The sequence below is a fragment of the Mustela putorius genome, unplaced genomic scaffold, assembly GCF_011764305.1.
Source record: "Mustela putorius furo isolate JIRA1106 unplaced genomic scaffold, ASM1176430v1.1 tig00003858_pilon_pilon_pilon, whole genome shotgun sequence".
In the NCBI taxonomy this organism is placed as follows: domain Eukaryota; kingdom Metazoa; phylum Chordata; class Mammalia; order Carnivora; family Mustelidae; genus Mustela; species Mustela putorius.
In genome coordinates, this window is record NW_025422010.1 from 5,700,920 (window position 1) to 5,716,594 (window position 15,675).

Here is a 15,675-nt window from a genome sequence, read left to right on the forward strand (position 1 = left end):
TAGTTCTTAATGTTCCAGTAAATTAAAGTTCAAAAATTTTCCAGGACCATCACTTGCTACTTAGATGCAGCTACCTCTGTGACAAAAATCTAAAGAGACTAAGGTTTCTTTGACCATATATCCATTCTGCTGTGACTATATTTTCCAATCCTGAAGAAACACCAGGGTATAGTGACAGAGCATAATCTTTTAAATTTGATTTTGAATCCTCACTCTGCCTTTTGCTGGGTGACAATTTTCAAGTTACTTAACTTTCATGAAACTATTTTTCTTAACCATAATAATGGAAATAGCAGAATTTTCTTCTTCTCTGGATATTAAACAAACACAAAAAGAGAATGAATTAAGTGGAATTTCTAAACATCATTTTCAATGCAACAAGGAGACAGGTGCAATTTAAAGACTTCAAAATATCTGTAACAACTGCCCCAAGCAGGTTAGATTGGGCAGAAAGTAAACAGAGGGAGGTAAAGGAAAGAAGCACAGAGAATTAAACAGACTCAGTGTTAGAAGATCCCAAAGACCACAAGCAAAAACATACTTGAAGGTGAAGAGCACATCTTGAAGAAGATAAGCTATATCCCATGTTTGCAACAATGAGTGCAAGAAATGATATGAACAAGGCAGTAGCAGAAGCTCTCCAGGACTTCAGGTTCAAAAAAATCAAAAGAGATGAGGCTATTCAAAAAATCTCACAGCTTAAAAAAAAAAAAAAAAAAATCTCATACATGAGCCATATTTGCTGGAAACAGTCCTATCTACGATGCAGCAGAGATAGAGGGAGGCTCTGGACTGTGAAGTTTGAAAAGCTACCCTAAAGGCTTTCTCATACCACAATACCTCTTGAAAAAACTTGGACTCAGAAAATCCAGTAGACTCAATGATGAATAGTTAAAAAAAAAAAGAGAGAAGCAATAAAAAAGATATTCTATTGAAAAACTATAAAACCATAAAACTTACCATAAGCCAAAGAACACTTCCTAGAATGTTGCCACAGATTAGATGAAAATTGCAACCAAATAGTTTCCATAAATTTTCAAAACTTAACAAGGTAATCACCTCTATGAAAACAAGAGAAATTAAAAAAAAAAAAAGACTACAAGGTACAAATGTAAAATATTCAAGATAGATATGGTAAGAATCAAGAGGAGGGAAATAAAATATGAGCTGGCAGAAATCACAAAAGAAATTTTAGAGGAAGAACAAAATCATAGAAATGAAAATGAATTTGAAATAAGCACAAAACAGAAAAGATAACACAGAAAATGAAGGAACAGAGAATAGGATTTTAAAAGCCAAAAACAAAACTGGACTCATTGACACAAGTACTTGCTATCAATTAAGGGCTAAACTTTGTCCTACAATAATTTCACATGGTGGAGGTGAGAATTCATGGGTTGATACAACTGTTTATAGAAGTGGTTCAATCACCATCTTTATTGTTACTATCAGCATATTTACAGCATCATTTATTTAGAAGATAACACAATAACCAATCAGAAGTTCAGGGAGATGAAGATATACATTGGAGTCCTCAGCCCACAGATGAGAGTCAAACAGAAAAGCAATGGGCCCACAACAAGATACTAACTTTTAAGGAAGAAAGAAGGATCCCTAATAAAGGCAGAATAAGATATCAAAGAAGTAGTTTACTAATGACAGTACTAATGATGCCCATGATGATGATAATACAGTATTTGCAATATTATTACTACTGAAGCATTTGCTATGTATGATAAGCTTTTTAATATATGATAAGCTTTTTAATATATTCTCACATATAACCTCTTGAGGAATGTAGTGCTATCCCCATTTTATAGATGAGGATATCGAGGTTTGTTCCAAACCACATGGAAGTTTCAAGATGACTGAGGGCAGAGCTGAATGCAACAAAGAAGTCCAGTAGAACAGGCCTTAAAAGTACACAACATGATCTGCCAACATGAAGGTCACCATGAAAGCAATTTCAGCGAAATGCAGAGGACCATGCTAAACTGCAAGCAACTAAGAAGTGAACAGGACATGAAGAAATAAAGACAACACTAAACACCCCATTAACAAAGGTGAACTACAAACAGAAGGACAAACTGGGCAACAGGATAGGGGAAGAGTCTGTGCTGGTTATAGATTCCAGGTCTGGATTTCCGCTGTGTTAAGGTGGGTTGGGTGGAGTTTTGACTAGAGCATTCTGTGGGCTTACTGCACTCTCCAGATCTGCCCTCTCAGTCTGCTCTCAGTCCTCTTTGCTCTCCCATTGATCTCCCACAGATATCCACACCTGTGATTTCAAATCTCACTTTGCACGATTGGGACTCAAGGTTACAGACCTTTGGCTGTGGTTCCATGTCAGCCTTTCCAGTGGCCTAGAAAGACACATACACATGGATGTCCCACCTTCTTCTCCAAATCAAAATGATCAAAACCGAAGCCACCATCTAAACCCACAAGTCTGCTCCTTCTCCCTCTTCCCATTTCTGTCACTCTTCTTTATATATAGTAGGTGCTCAATAAATATTGAGTAAGTCATTTCTGAACCTTGCTGCCTCAAAAATACATTATGTTCAATGTAGTTAATGAAGCTAAAGGCATACAATTCTTTTTCAAGACTTGGTATGCTAACTCTGACTTCTTTTTGAAGATTACATCATTGCATGACCTTAATTCTTTTCTTGTTTTAATTAGTATTTAATTAATTAAATAATTAATAAGGTTAATAAGGGTTACTAGGTGGCTGAGTTGATTAAGCATCCAACTCTTGGCTTCTGCTCAGGTCATGATCTCATGGGTTGTGAGATCAAGACCATGGTGGAGTCCATGCTAGCGAGAGTCGGCTCAAAGATTCTCTTTCTCTGCCTCTCCCCCAACTCACACACACACACACACGTACACACACACACACACACACACACACACTCTCTCTCTCAAATAAATAAATAACTCTTTTTAAAAAATCAAGAGGCTAATAAAATATTTCAAAGTAGTCACTGGAAACCCTTATGCCCTATATACATTTAACATCATTCCCAAGAAATCTGATCCCATATGCTCAATATTTACATCTTATCAGAAACAAAAGTCTCTTTTTTCTTGATACACAATCAAGAAAGAATTCCAATCATACACCTAAAATAGAATCAAGTATTCACCTCAGTATATCCATCAAAGTATAAATGCTACAATTTACAGTAGTATAATACATTATCAGAACTTTCTGCTTGCGGTGATATATTAAGATATTTTCATGAAATTTACTTGAACACCCCCAGAAAGCTTAAGTGGTAAAAGCACTTCACTATTTTTTCCTTCTCCAAGCTAAAAATAAGGAAAGGCCTAAAATTCAGACCCTTTAAAATGCATATATACAAATCATACACAACAAAACCAACAAGAAAAATTGAGATGAGGGTAACTGAACAAAACTGGTAAAACAAAGAAGCTGTTTCAGTTTTGTTTTGTTTTTTAAGACCTTATTTATTTATTTGACAGAGAGACAGAGTGAGAGAAGGAACACAAGCAGGGGGAGTGGGAGAGGGAGAAACAGGCTTCCCGTCGAGCAGGGAGCCCGATGCAGGGCTCAATCGCAGGACCCTGGGATCATGACCTGAGCTAAAGGCAGACACTTAAGGACCGAGCCACCCAGGTGCCCCAAGAAGGTGTTTCCATACTAAGGCATACTTTTGCCTGAAGCAGAAGGATACCAGCAATACTGAGTCTGTGTTTATTTAAAATTTTAATATCTTGTTCACCATGGACTTTGGTCCTAGTTTTGATTTTTCAAAGTATTCTTTATTACTGACAATAAATTTTCGGTACCTCCTTAAGTTGGTACCTGACTCTAGCCCTGGCCCTGTGATACATGACTTAAGGAGGGAGAAAACAAAAGAGCAAAGAGCACTAACTTATTTACTCTGTTTCCTGCTTAGGACACAGAAATGATCAAGCTCTACAGTCCTTGCACCCCTGAATTAAACTGCCATTTAAAATTATCCATTCCTCTCCTGATTGCTATTCCTGCCATTTTACACAGCCCAAGTAAGTTCTCACTTCTAGGAGCTTATGATAAAAAAGGAACATTCCTGATGAAACCAAACACACAAAGAACATGCAGTTAAAAAAAATAAAAATACACAGATATATATTTCTTAAAAGAACATTTTCTAAAGAACAAACTATTTTCTGAGGAGTCTGAAAGAAAGCCGCTCTCTTTGTACTACTCCTGTTCCCAACTGCTTCCCCCGCTAACCAAGCTTCACAAAAGTAGAAATCCAGAGCCTCTGCTGCTGGTTTCATAACTGTCTGGGAAGAAAAGGAAAACTTTGAGTCGAACTCTTTATGTGACACAAATTTCCATTATCCAAAATTGGGAAGGTATAATGTTGAATACAAAAAGAGGAGAGAGCCATATTTAAAAGCAGATTTGAAATAAATACCTGTTATTTAAAAAAAAAAAAAAAAAAGAAATCAAGAAGGAAAATACAATTTTTCACAGAAAGTAATTGTCAAATTATGGAAGTGTGTGGTAATACAGCACAGAAGCTGACTGGATCACTTGATTTTCTACTTAGGATTAAGTTTTCTAGGCTGTGAGTTAATATTTTATGTGTTAACTAAAGGGAACAAGCACAGTTTTTTTTTTAAGTTCTAAATATAACTATACTGCCTTTCACTGCTTTCTTCACAAATAGAGATTTTAAGATTTGGTGTTTATTCTTAATACATTATTTTTGGAAGAAAAGTCACTACTATAATTATCCAAATCTGACAGCTGTAAAACTGTATGGAAAGGACTAGAAAACAGAAGACACAAAGAAACTAATTCAGAGCTATATAAACAACCACTTAAAATTTGAGGGACATTAGTAGAGTTCAAAAGAGAATAATTAAATAGCCACTAAAAGCCAAACAAACTACAACTTTCAAAAATTGTGCACAGAAACAGGTTTTGAAAATGTCTGCTACTACATCTGAGATCACAGAGTAGTAACTTTCAGAAGGAAGATAAAGAGAGAACCAAATAATGAACAGATTTCTGTGGTGAGAAGCAGTTCCTATACGTGCAGACTCAGAGGTACAGGGGTAGCAAATAAACCTGTTGTTCAATGAACTGCCTGTCTGCTAGGCCAGATAACAAATGGGAATCTAAATCTCTCAGAACCCTAAAGAATGCTCAGGATGAAAATTAACTAGCTTCTGCTTGCTGATTTTATAAACATGGAGGGAGAGCAAGGAACAAAAGACTGATTTGAAAAGAAGTTATGAAATCAAATATCTCAAATTATGCTCACTCAACAGAGCTCATTTTGGCTCACTAAAATACTGTGCTTACTCACTACCTCCAATTTACTTTTCCCTGATTTTACTAGAAATCATTTCATCCACAGTCACAGGCAAGTCTTCACAGTTCCAGTAACAGAGAAGGGCCATATCCTAAAGGATCTCATACAGGACCGAACCCCAAACCCTTCCTGTTGGAGCTATTCAATGCTGGGCTACACACTTGGATATGGTCCACCTGATGCTGTGGGCATTTATAATATGTCAAAGGAAATACTGAAGTCAAGAAACATCTTCAGGGGCTCCTGGGTGGTTCAGTGGGTTAAAGCCTCTGCCTTTGGCTCAGGTCATGATCCCAGGGTCCTGGGATGGAGCCCCACATGGGCTCTCTGCTCAGCGGAGAGCCTGCCTCCTCCTCTCTCTCTCACTCTCTGCCTACCTCTCTGTCTACTTGTGATCTCTGTCTGTCCAATAAATAAATAAAACCTAAAAAAAAGAAACATATTCAAACTCCAAATTACACTGGTCTCCCCCTGGCTTACTGCTCCCTGCCATGTTACCAACTGGCAGCAGTATTCCTTAAGCTTTCGCCTAGTCAATCATATGAGAATTACAAAAACGGATTTTTCACCTCCATATAAAGAAAAGATTTCCAAACTTAGAAGTGTCCAGAAATAGGATTATGTTCCCTATTAAGGTGGTGAATTCTCTGATGCTAGAAGAGATCAAGCACTGTCATGGTAACCCCTTGTCAGAGGAAATTTGTTCAACCAAAGGAAACTAACTGTACCAAGAGACTCAGGAGTACTGGTCCTGCTGCAATCCTGGGATGAAAGCAACTGATTCCCATGAGGTATTTTAAAAGATAAAATAAAATAAAAAACAAACAAACAAAAAAAACAGTCTCTTCCCTAAGCCAGAGTATGCATTTTAAATGTTTTTGTTTAAAAGGCTCCCTCTAGTTAAATGTATTATAAAAGTAAAAATAAAGTAGAGGCAATTGGATTATGGTTTTTTAAAGATTTTATTTATTTGACAGAGAGATCACAAGTAGGCAGAGAGGCATGCAGAGAGGGGTCAGCAGGCTCCCCGCTGAGCAGAGAGCCCGATACAGGGCTTGATCGCAGGACCCTGAGATCATGACCTGAGTGGAAGGCAGAAGCCCAACCCACTGAGCCACCCAGGTGCCCCAACAACTGAATTTTGTTAACACAAAACTTTGTAGCACAGTCAGCCTAATTAGATTAATACAAACTTGGAAACAGGATGGGCAAACAGAAATGCAGCTAAGAGACTTGAAAAGCCACAAAAGAATTTCTAATGTGATATGCAATAAAGTTCATGGTCTCATCAGAGACTCTGGACCTCAGGACACCATCAGAAGTAACTAGGGTTTTATAGCCATGCGGGTTTCACTGTCTCCGAGTCGAAACAAAAAGGTTTTAATGGCATGTGAATCAGCCCATTTGGCTTGGTTTTGGTTTTCACCCTTTCTTACTTTTGGAAGTATAGGTCAAGAATTATTTTACTTACAAAATTATTATTTAAAATAATGATACTAATTCAACATAGTGATCCGGAGTAATGCCTCCTGACCTAAGCATTAAATCTTACCAGTTTTAGAGCCAGAAGGAAATCAATGCCCTAAAATGCACACATCTAGATGTCACTTCATTCATGGCTACCAAAATTTCAGTCACTTGAGTGCCCTCTTCTGTTTTTGCCACAGCTACAGACCAACTGTAGCAGTAAAGCTCCCACTATCATACAGTGCCATTTTAAATTCAGATGAATAAAAAAAAAATAAGAAATGTTAGCCTACAGATGGGCATTTATTCTAATTTCTGAGGACACACTTGAGATCAGCCATTAATTTAAACTCCATGCTGCCAAGAGAACAGAGACGACCACGGTCAGGAGGGGAAGCAGCTTGCAGTGGTGTGAAGTGGGGGCTACAGGTGAGGTCATGGCCTCATCTCTGAGGAGACCAGCTCCTATGTCAGAGAACACCCCTAATGCTGACACACCAAAGGAATAATCACCTTAGTAACGGACAAGCTAAAAGGCTAAGTCTGTTGTACAAATGGGCCAAATCATTCAAAACAGCAGATATGCAGGATGTGAAACTCAGAAAAGTCTATTCCAAATGACACTAAGAGAAAAGTACTTAACACAATGTTAAATTCAACTGTGTATGTTAATAAAGACTAAAAGAAAGCACAGATTCTCCTGGTAGAAATTGCTGGTATCATGCGATGCTGAGTTTTTTTCCCCCGAATAACTTTTATTTTAACCATATGAATAGTGTTCACTGGAGAAAATATAAAAGGACAGATAAACAAAATAAAATCACCCAGAAACTTTTCATTCAGACAGAAACATTATTTCTATTTTGTTGCATTCTCCCAGACTTTTTTCTATATCAATATAAACATACACATTTTTAAGTTAAGAGGAAGCATAGTGTACATACTGTTTTGTAACTTGCTTTCTTTAATAGGTTCTATGTTCAAAGACTACAATTCAACAATTTTATAAGGTCCTCTAGTGATACCACATAAAATACACAGGTGTACCACCAGTTACCCAACCAATCCCTAATTGCTGTGAATTGACAAAAAAGATGGAAGATAACCAATTTCAAATGTTAATTATTTATTTATTTATTTTCTTTCTTTCTTTCTTAAGATTTTATTTATTTATTTGGCAGAGAGAGATCACAAGTAGGCCCAGAGGCAGGCAGAGAGAGAGAGGAAGGGAAGCAGGCTCCCCGCTGAGCAGAGAGCCCGATGCGGGGCTCTATCCCAAGACACTGGGATCATGACGTGAGCCGAAGGCAGCGGCTTAACCCACTGAGCCACCCAGGTGCCCCTTAATTTTTTATTTTTATAAAGATTTATTTATGTTAGATTGAGAGAGAGAAAGAACACCTGAGTGGGAGGGGGACAGAGGGAGAGAATCTTGAGGCAGACTCCCCATTGAGTGTGGAGCCAGACGAGGGGCTCAATCCCAAGACCCATGAGATCATGACCTGAGCTAAAACCAAAAGTCCAACCAAATGAACCACCAAGGTGCCACTCAAATGTTAATGTTTTTAAAATGATGGACCCCTCCTGGTGAAGAAATACGATTTGTAAATCCACCAAAATGAATTCAGACAAACAAGAAACACTCTCTTTTTAAAAAGGAGTCTTGACAGAGCACATGGGTAACTCAGTATGTTGAGCACCAGACTCTTGATTTTGGCTCAGGTCTTAGTTTTGGGGTCATGGGATTGAGCCCCACATAAGGCTCCATGCTCAGCAGGGAGTCTGATTCTCTCTCTCTCTCTCTCTCTCTTTCTCTCTCTGCTCCTCTCCCGCTCCCTCTCTCCTCCTCCCTGCACCCCTGACCAAACAAATGGGTTTTTTTAAAAAAATCTCAGTAGCTGAGCAGGCAAGGATCTTCCACCCAAGGTGCTCTTGGGGATGTGTGCACTATGGTTGTGGGTTGATCCCCAAGATCTTTGGGTACACTTGAGGGTAATTTAAAGACTGTCTCTTTATGTTACAGATCCTACCTTTGTAATAAATTATCTTCCTTAGAAACTGACTTTCTTATTATGAAATGTCTGTCTTTAGCGATGTTCCTTGCCTAAGTCCCCTTCACCTAGTATTGTATATAGCTATACCAACTTTCTCTTGGTTGGTTTGCTAGCACATTCCTTCTTTTCCCATCCTTTTACTTTCAACTTTTCTGTACCCCCTTATTTAAGGTATGTATACTGTAAGCAGCAATTTTTTAAAATATTCAGATCAATAATCATTGCCAGGTAAATGAAGTATCTAGTGCAGTTGCATTTCATGTAATAATATATTTAAGTAGAAACTTGCCATGTTGCTATTCTTCTGTTTGTCCCACCTGTTTTCTCTCTCTCCTTTCTTACTTTCTGATTCCTCAATTACTTTTCATCATTCAATTTCCCTTCTATTACCCCATTAGTTATACACTATTATTATTTTAGTGATTACTTAGAGATTACAACATACACTCTTAATTAAGAGATACACCTCATTTTACTCTGCTTTGTGATTTTTTTCAAATTGAAAGTTTGTGGCAACCCTACATCAAGCAAGTCCATTGTTGCCATTTTCCTGACAGCATTTGCTCACTTCATTTCTCTCTGTCACATGCTGGTAATTCTCAAAATATTTTAAGATTTTTCATCATTATTACATTTGTTACAATGATCTATGATCCTTATTTCCTGGGACATAACAATATTGACTCTAGGCCAATCACTAACCCTACAAAGACCTCTATGTATTCAAGAGAAAGGAAAAGTTGTACATCTCTCACTGCAGAAGAAAAGTTTGGAACAAACAGAGGTTTTTTCCCGGGGATTAGGGAAAGAAGCTGTCTCCATAACATAAAGGGGCAAAGTGCAGCCCAAGTGCTGATGTAGAAGTAGAGCCATTTATGCAGATCAAGTCAAGATAGTTCATGAAGGAGGCTACATAAAACAACAGATTTTCAATGTATACAGAACAGCCTTATATTAGAAGAAGATGCTATCTTGGACTTTCATAGCAAGAGAGGAGAAGTCAATGCCTAACTTCAAAGTTTCAAAGTTCAGGCTGATTCTCCTGTCAGCTAGGACTGACACAGCCAGCGATTTTCAGTTAAAGATAATGCTCATTTGTCATTCTGAAAATCCTAGGGCCCTTAAGAATGACACCAAATCTACTCTGCTTGTGCTCTATAAATGAAACAACAAAGGCAGAATGACAGCACATCTATTTATAACATGGGTGACTGAATATTTTAAGCCCTCTAATGAGAACTAGGTTTGGAAAAAAAAGATTCCTCTCAAAATATTACTGCTCACTGACAATGCACCTGGTCATCCAAGAGCTCTGATGGAGATACACAATGATATTAGCATTGTTTTCATGCCTACTAATGCAACATCCCTTGTGCAGCCCAAGGTTCAAGGTGTAATTTCAACTCTCAAGTCTTATTATTTAAGAAATATATTTCATAAAGCTGTCATAAATAGTGATTACTCTGGTGGATCCAAACAAAGTAAATCGAAACCTTCTGGAAAGAATTCACCATTGTAGATGCCATGAAGAACATTTAGGATTCATTGAAAGAGGTCAAAATATCAACAAATACAGGAGTTTGGAAGAAGCTGATTCCAACCCTCACAGATGACCTTGGGGGTTCAAGACTATAGCCATGACAGAAATGACAAGAGAACTAGAATTAGAAGTGTAGCTTGAAGATGTGACTGAACTGCTGCAATCTCACAAAACTTGAACAGATGCTTCTTATGGATGAGCAAAGAAAGCGGTTTTTTGAGATGAAAGCTCCTCTTGGTAAAGATACTGTAAAGACTATTGAAATGACAAAAAGGACTTAAAATCTTAGTTGATAAAGCAGTGGCAAGGTTTAGAAGGACTGCCTCTAATTTTTAAAGAAGTTCTACTGTGGGTAAAAATCTTTGAAACAGGATTACATGCTACAGAGAAATCATTTGTGAAAAGAACAGTCAACTGGTGAGCCAATCTTCATTGCAACCTTACTTTAAGAAATTGCCACAGCCACCACGACCTTCAGCAACCACCACCCTGATCAGTAAGCAGCCATCAATATCAAGGTAAGACCCTCTACCAGCAATAAGATTTGACTTGCTGAAAGCTCACATGTTGGTTAGCATTTTTTACCAACGAAGGATTTTTTTTTAAAGATTTTATTTATCTGACAGAGAGAGCACAAGCGGGGAGAGCAGCAAAGGGAGAGAGAGAAGCAGGCTCCGCACTGAGCAGGGAGCCCGATGTGGTGCTCAATTCCAAGACACTAGGACCATGACCCAAGCAGAAAACAGAAGCTTAACCAACTAAGCCACCGAGGTGTGCCAATGAAGTATTTTTTAAATTAATGTATATACAAGATATTATTTTGTTGTTGATGCTCTACAGTCAATATTCATGTAGAATTGTCTACATAGTTATTGTTTTTATTACTCTTCCTATATTTACTATATTTCCATGCTTCCACTTGGAATCATTTCTCCTTCTGTATAAAAGGATTCTCTTTAATATTTCTTTGACTATGGGTCTTCTGGTGACAAATTCTCTCTGCTTTTGTCTGAAAATGCCCTTTAGTTGCCTTCATTTTGAAAGATACTTTCACTGGGAAGTGAATTACATTGACAGTTACTTTCTTCATCGCTTTAAAGATCATTTCATTGTCTTCTCATTTCAATTATTTTTGTGGAAAAGCCTACCCCCGGTCTTACAGTAGCCCTTTTAATATAATGTATGTTTTTCCTCTACTGCAGTTTTATACCTTTGATAATCAGCAGTTAGCTCTCATCCACATTAACTGTCTGTATATTTTTGAAAGTGGTGATAGGTATATAGGTAACCAATGTATAGAGTTTGTTTGGTGAATCTTCATCCTTTGTTATGTTTTCTGGTCAACTGCACACAGATACAATATGGAACATTCCTTATTCCTTTGGCCCAGACATCTTTGTTGAGCCTGATGTCAATGTACCCACGTGGAATTCCCATATCCTTCATGGCAAATTTCCAGATCTCTCTGAATGCCCAAAGGGCACACTTCCTGAAACCCACTCCTTGGATACACTTGTAAATGCTGATAGTGTATTCACTGGTCACTATATTGTTGGTGGCAGAATGGCCCTCTTCTCATCACCCTTCTTTGCAGGAGCCATTCTGCTGGGCTCTGGTTAGAAAACCCTCTGGCTGCTTTTTAACACTTTCTCTTTGTGTTCTGGTTTTATTATGATGTTAGGTGTGATCTTCTTTGTATTTATCATGTTTGGAGTTTGTAGAGCTTCTTGAATCTCTGACTTAATATCTTTATACAGTTTGAGATTAATTCTCAAACAGTATCATTTCAAACATTGCTTCTGCCCCAATCTGTCTCTTCTCTCATCATTTCTCTTTATTTATATACATCCTGGGTCACTTCACTGTGTCTCATATCGTTGCTATGCCCTTCTATTTTCCTACTCTTCTTTCTCAAATATTCAGTCTGAATATTTTCTATTGGCCTATATTGCAGAGTTTGCTAATTTCCTATGTCCAATCTGCTATCAAATTTATCTATTTAATTCACTTTATTGACTGTGTCTTTTTTTTCCAGCAATTCCATCTGGGTCCCTTTTTTATACATTCCATTTCATCTGTGAAATTCTCAACTACTTTCTTGAACATATTAATGGCAGCTCTTTCAAAATCCATACCTAATTATTTTAATAGCTGGATCACCTGTTGCTGTTTTCAGCATTAATTTTTACTTTTTTTTTTCTTTTAATCATTTAGCCCTATTTCCTAGCATCCCTGTTGATTTTTCATTGAATGCCAGACATTGGGTATCAAAAACTAACGAGTCAATCTGTGAGTCTGGCTGATGTTATTCTTCAGAGATGATTTATTTTTGCTTTCTGGCAGGTTATTAGAATTGGGACGGACCACTACAATCCACTCTGAGTTAAACTGGTTCAAAGCAACATTTCAGTCTTTTGTGAAGGATGCCGTATTTCAAGTTTATTTCAAGTTTACTCTTGCTCCTGGGGGAGGCTAGACCCTAGCAGGATGTCTAGAGTGCTTACCAGGTCTCCTTTTCCTTGACAAGCCCTAAATTCCAAATTTTGTTTGGAAGTTTCCTCCATTTTGCATAGAGGTTCCTCAAAAAGTTGAAAATAGAGCTACCCTATGACCCAGCAATTGCACTACTGGGTATTTACTCTAAAGAAACAAATGTAGTGATCCAAAGGGGCACATGCACCCAAATGTTTATAGCAGCAATGTCCACAATAGCCAAACTACGGAAAGAGCCTAGATGTCTATCAACAGGTTAACGGATAAAAAAGATGTGTGTGTGTGTGTGTGTGTAATGTATTGTATTTTATATATGTGTGTATATATATACACATATATACATATAATGGAATACCATGCAGTCATCAAAAGAAATGAAATCTTGCCATTTGCAATGACATGGATGGCACTAGAGGATATTATGCTGAGCAAAATAAGTCAATCAGAGAAAGAAAATTATCATATGATCTCCCAGATATGAGAAATTTGAGAGGCAGAGTGGAAGGTTTGAGGGATAGGGAGGGAAAAAAATGAAACAAGATGGGATCGGGAGGGAGACAAACCATAAGAGACTCTTAATCTCACAAAACAAATTGAGGGTTGCTGGGGGAGAGGGGGTAAGGAGAGGGTGGTTGAGTTACAGACATTGGGGATTATATGTGAAATAGTGAGTGCTGTGAAGTGTGTAAGCCTGACGATTCACAGACCTGTACCCCTGGGACAAATAACAAATTAACAAATACATTATATGTTAATAAAAATTAAAAAAAAAAAAAAAAAGAATAGCTTTCTCTTCACTTCTTAACCTCTGAGCAGTTAACACATCTGCAAATGCCTTGAAGAAAACAGCAGTGCAGATAATTGGGCTCATCTTAACATTCTTCCCCTCTGTCCAAGATCCCAACACTCTTCATGGTTCCAACTCCAAGTTTTGTCTCCACATAGGATTGCCAACAGCTCCATTAATGATCCCAGCTTCTTGGGAAGCACTTTTGGTTGACTTGTTTGCCTTTCAATTCCCAGAGCCTTTATGAAGGACCAAATATGTCAAGGAGAAAACCATCACAGAATGTTGGCTTGATCGGTATGCTTCCTTTCTCTTCAGTACCCTGGTTCCTCAAGTCCTGGTCACCTTTTTTGTACTTTTCCAGCTTTTCAAGATGGCTTTATGGCAAAGTTGACCTATAAGCTACTCCACTTTCACTAAAAGCAGAAATGAACTAGTGGCTTTCATCTTTGGAGCTCTTTCCTATCCAGAAATCTCTCTTCTTTTGGAAGTTATTCTAAAAGGCCTCAAAGTTACATAGCTAAATAGTTTTTTATTTAAAAGCCCAGATAAGTAGGATCCAATTATTTCAACTACTCATCAGAATTCTACCCAGGCTTACTACATATACTGCCCTGCTCCAATTACAACTCTGAATATTTCCTGGGGTTTGACAAACCTGGATTTGCCAACTCTCACTGCTGGGTTCACCTCTACATATATCCAACTTCCTTATATCTGGTCCAACCCATTTTGTCTTATGAGTCTTCCTTCTGGGCCCACCTCCTCCATATTTCCAGTCACTAAGCCACATAATCAGACCTAAACATAAGACTCAATTGCACCTACCTGTCTGGACAATTCTGCCCGTACTCTCAATCCAAGTCAAGCACCATCCAATGTTTATCTTCCAAGTTTGGAGACCCTCCTCCCCTTTTCAAGTCTCATCTGTGAACTGCTGGTAAGCAGGCCTTCACTTTCAGGGAGAAAAGACCAGCTCTGTTATGATATACAATGACTTATAAGAAATATATATTTGATCATCCAGATAACCAAAACACATTTCTCAGATATATGTGGTCTTCACCCATAGTTCCTAAAAAAGCTTCAGAGCCATGAAGATGAAAGGGTGTCTTATTATTAATAAAGGTGACTTCTGAAACTCACCCAAGGGCAGGAGCTGGTTGCCAGAAGAACCAAGTGATTAGATGGTTGGAACATTTAGTGCCCTGCCCCATGAACTCTAGGGAGGGAGAGGGGCTGAAGGTTGAATCAGCCAGTGGTCAATGACTTATTAATCGTGGCTATGTAATGAAACTTCCATAAAAACCCAAGAGGACAGCCTTTTTAGTCCTTTCTTCAGAGTGCTTCCATGGATGGGGAACCAGAATGCTTCCACATGCCACTGAGCCAGGCTCATAGTCCATGAGGACAGAGACTCCTTTTGTTTGTGACCTTGCCCTTATGTGTCTCTTTTTCTGGCTACTGATTACATCCTTTATTATATCCTTTAATAAACTGGTAAACATAGGTGTTTCTCTGAGTTCTTTCTCTAAGTCACTTCAGCAAATTATTTGAACCTAAGAAGGAAGTCCTTGGATCCTCCCATCTTTCCTTCTGCCTGCTGGTCAGAGCACAGGTAATAAACAGCCTGGGCCTTGCAACTGACATGTGAAGGGGGGTGGGGTGGCAGTCTTGTAGGACTGAACACTTAGCCTGTGGAATCTGATACTTTCTTTGCATAATGTCAAAATTGAGTTGAATTTTTGGACATCCTGATGATGGGGACTGCATGCACACACAGACACACACATACACAGTTTGGAATTGAGTGCAGGAACGTTAAAAGAGGTGCTGTTGGCTAGGAATGCCTGAGGCACTCACCTGGACCATATTACTTGTGGCAGGTTGACAGGCCCTTATGGTTCTGATTACGACTGCAAAATGCACCTAAGCAAAAAAACATCCAGGAACTCTGAAGAGTAAGATTTATTACCCAGAGGTCTTGGAGGGTACATG

At 38.2% G+C, this 15,675-nt stretch overlaps 1 protein-coding gene and 1 pseudogene across 6 annotated transcripts in view; both read right to left on the reverse strand.

Annotated features, from left to right (window-relative positions):
- Positions 1–15,675, reverse strand: part of LDLRAD4 (low density lipoprotein receptor class A domain containing 4) — a 417,410-nt gene that overhangs the window by 301,440 nt on the left and 100,295 nt on the right. The gene's annotated exons all lie outside the window — the stretch shown is intronic.
- On the reverse strand, positions 11,179–13,015 carry LOC106004838 (annotated as a pseudogene).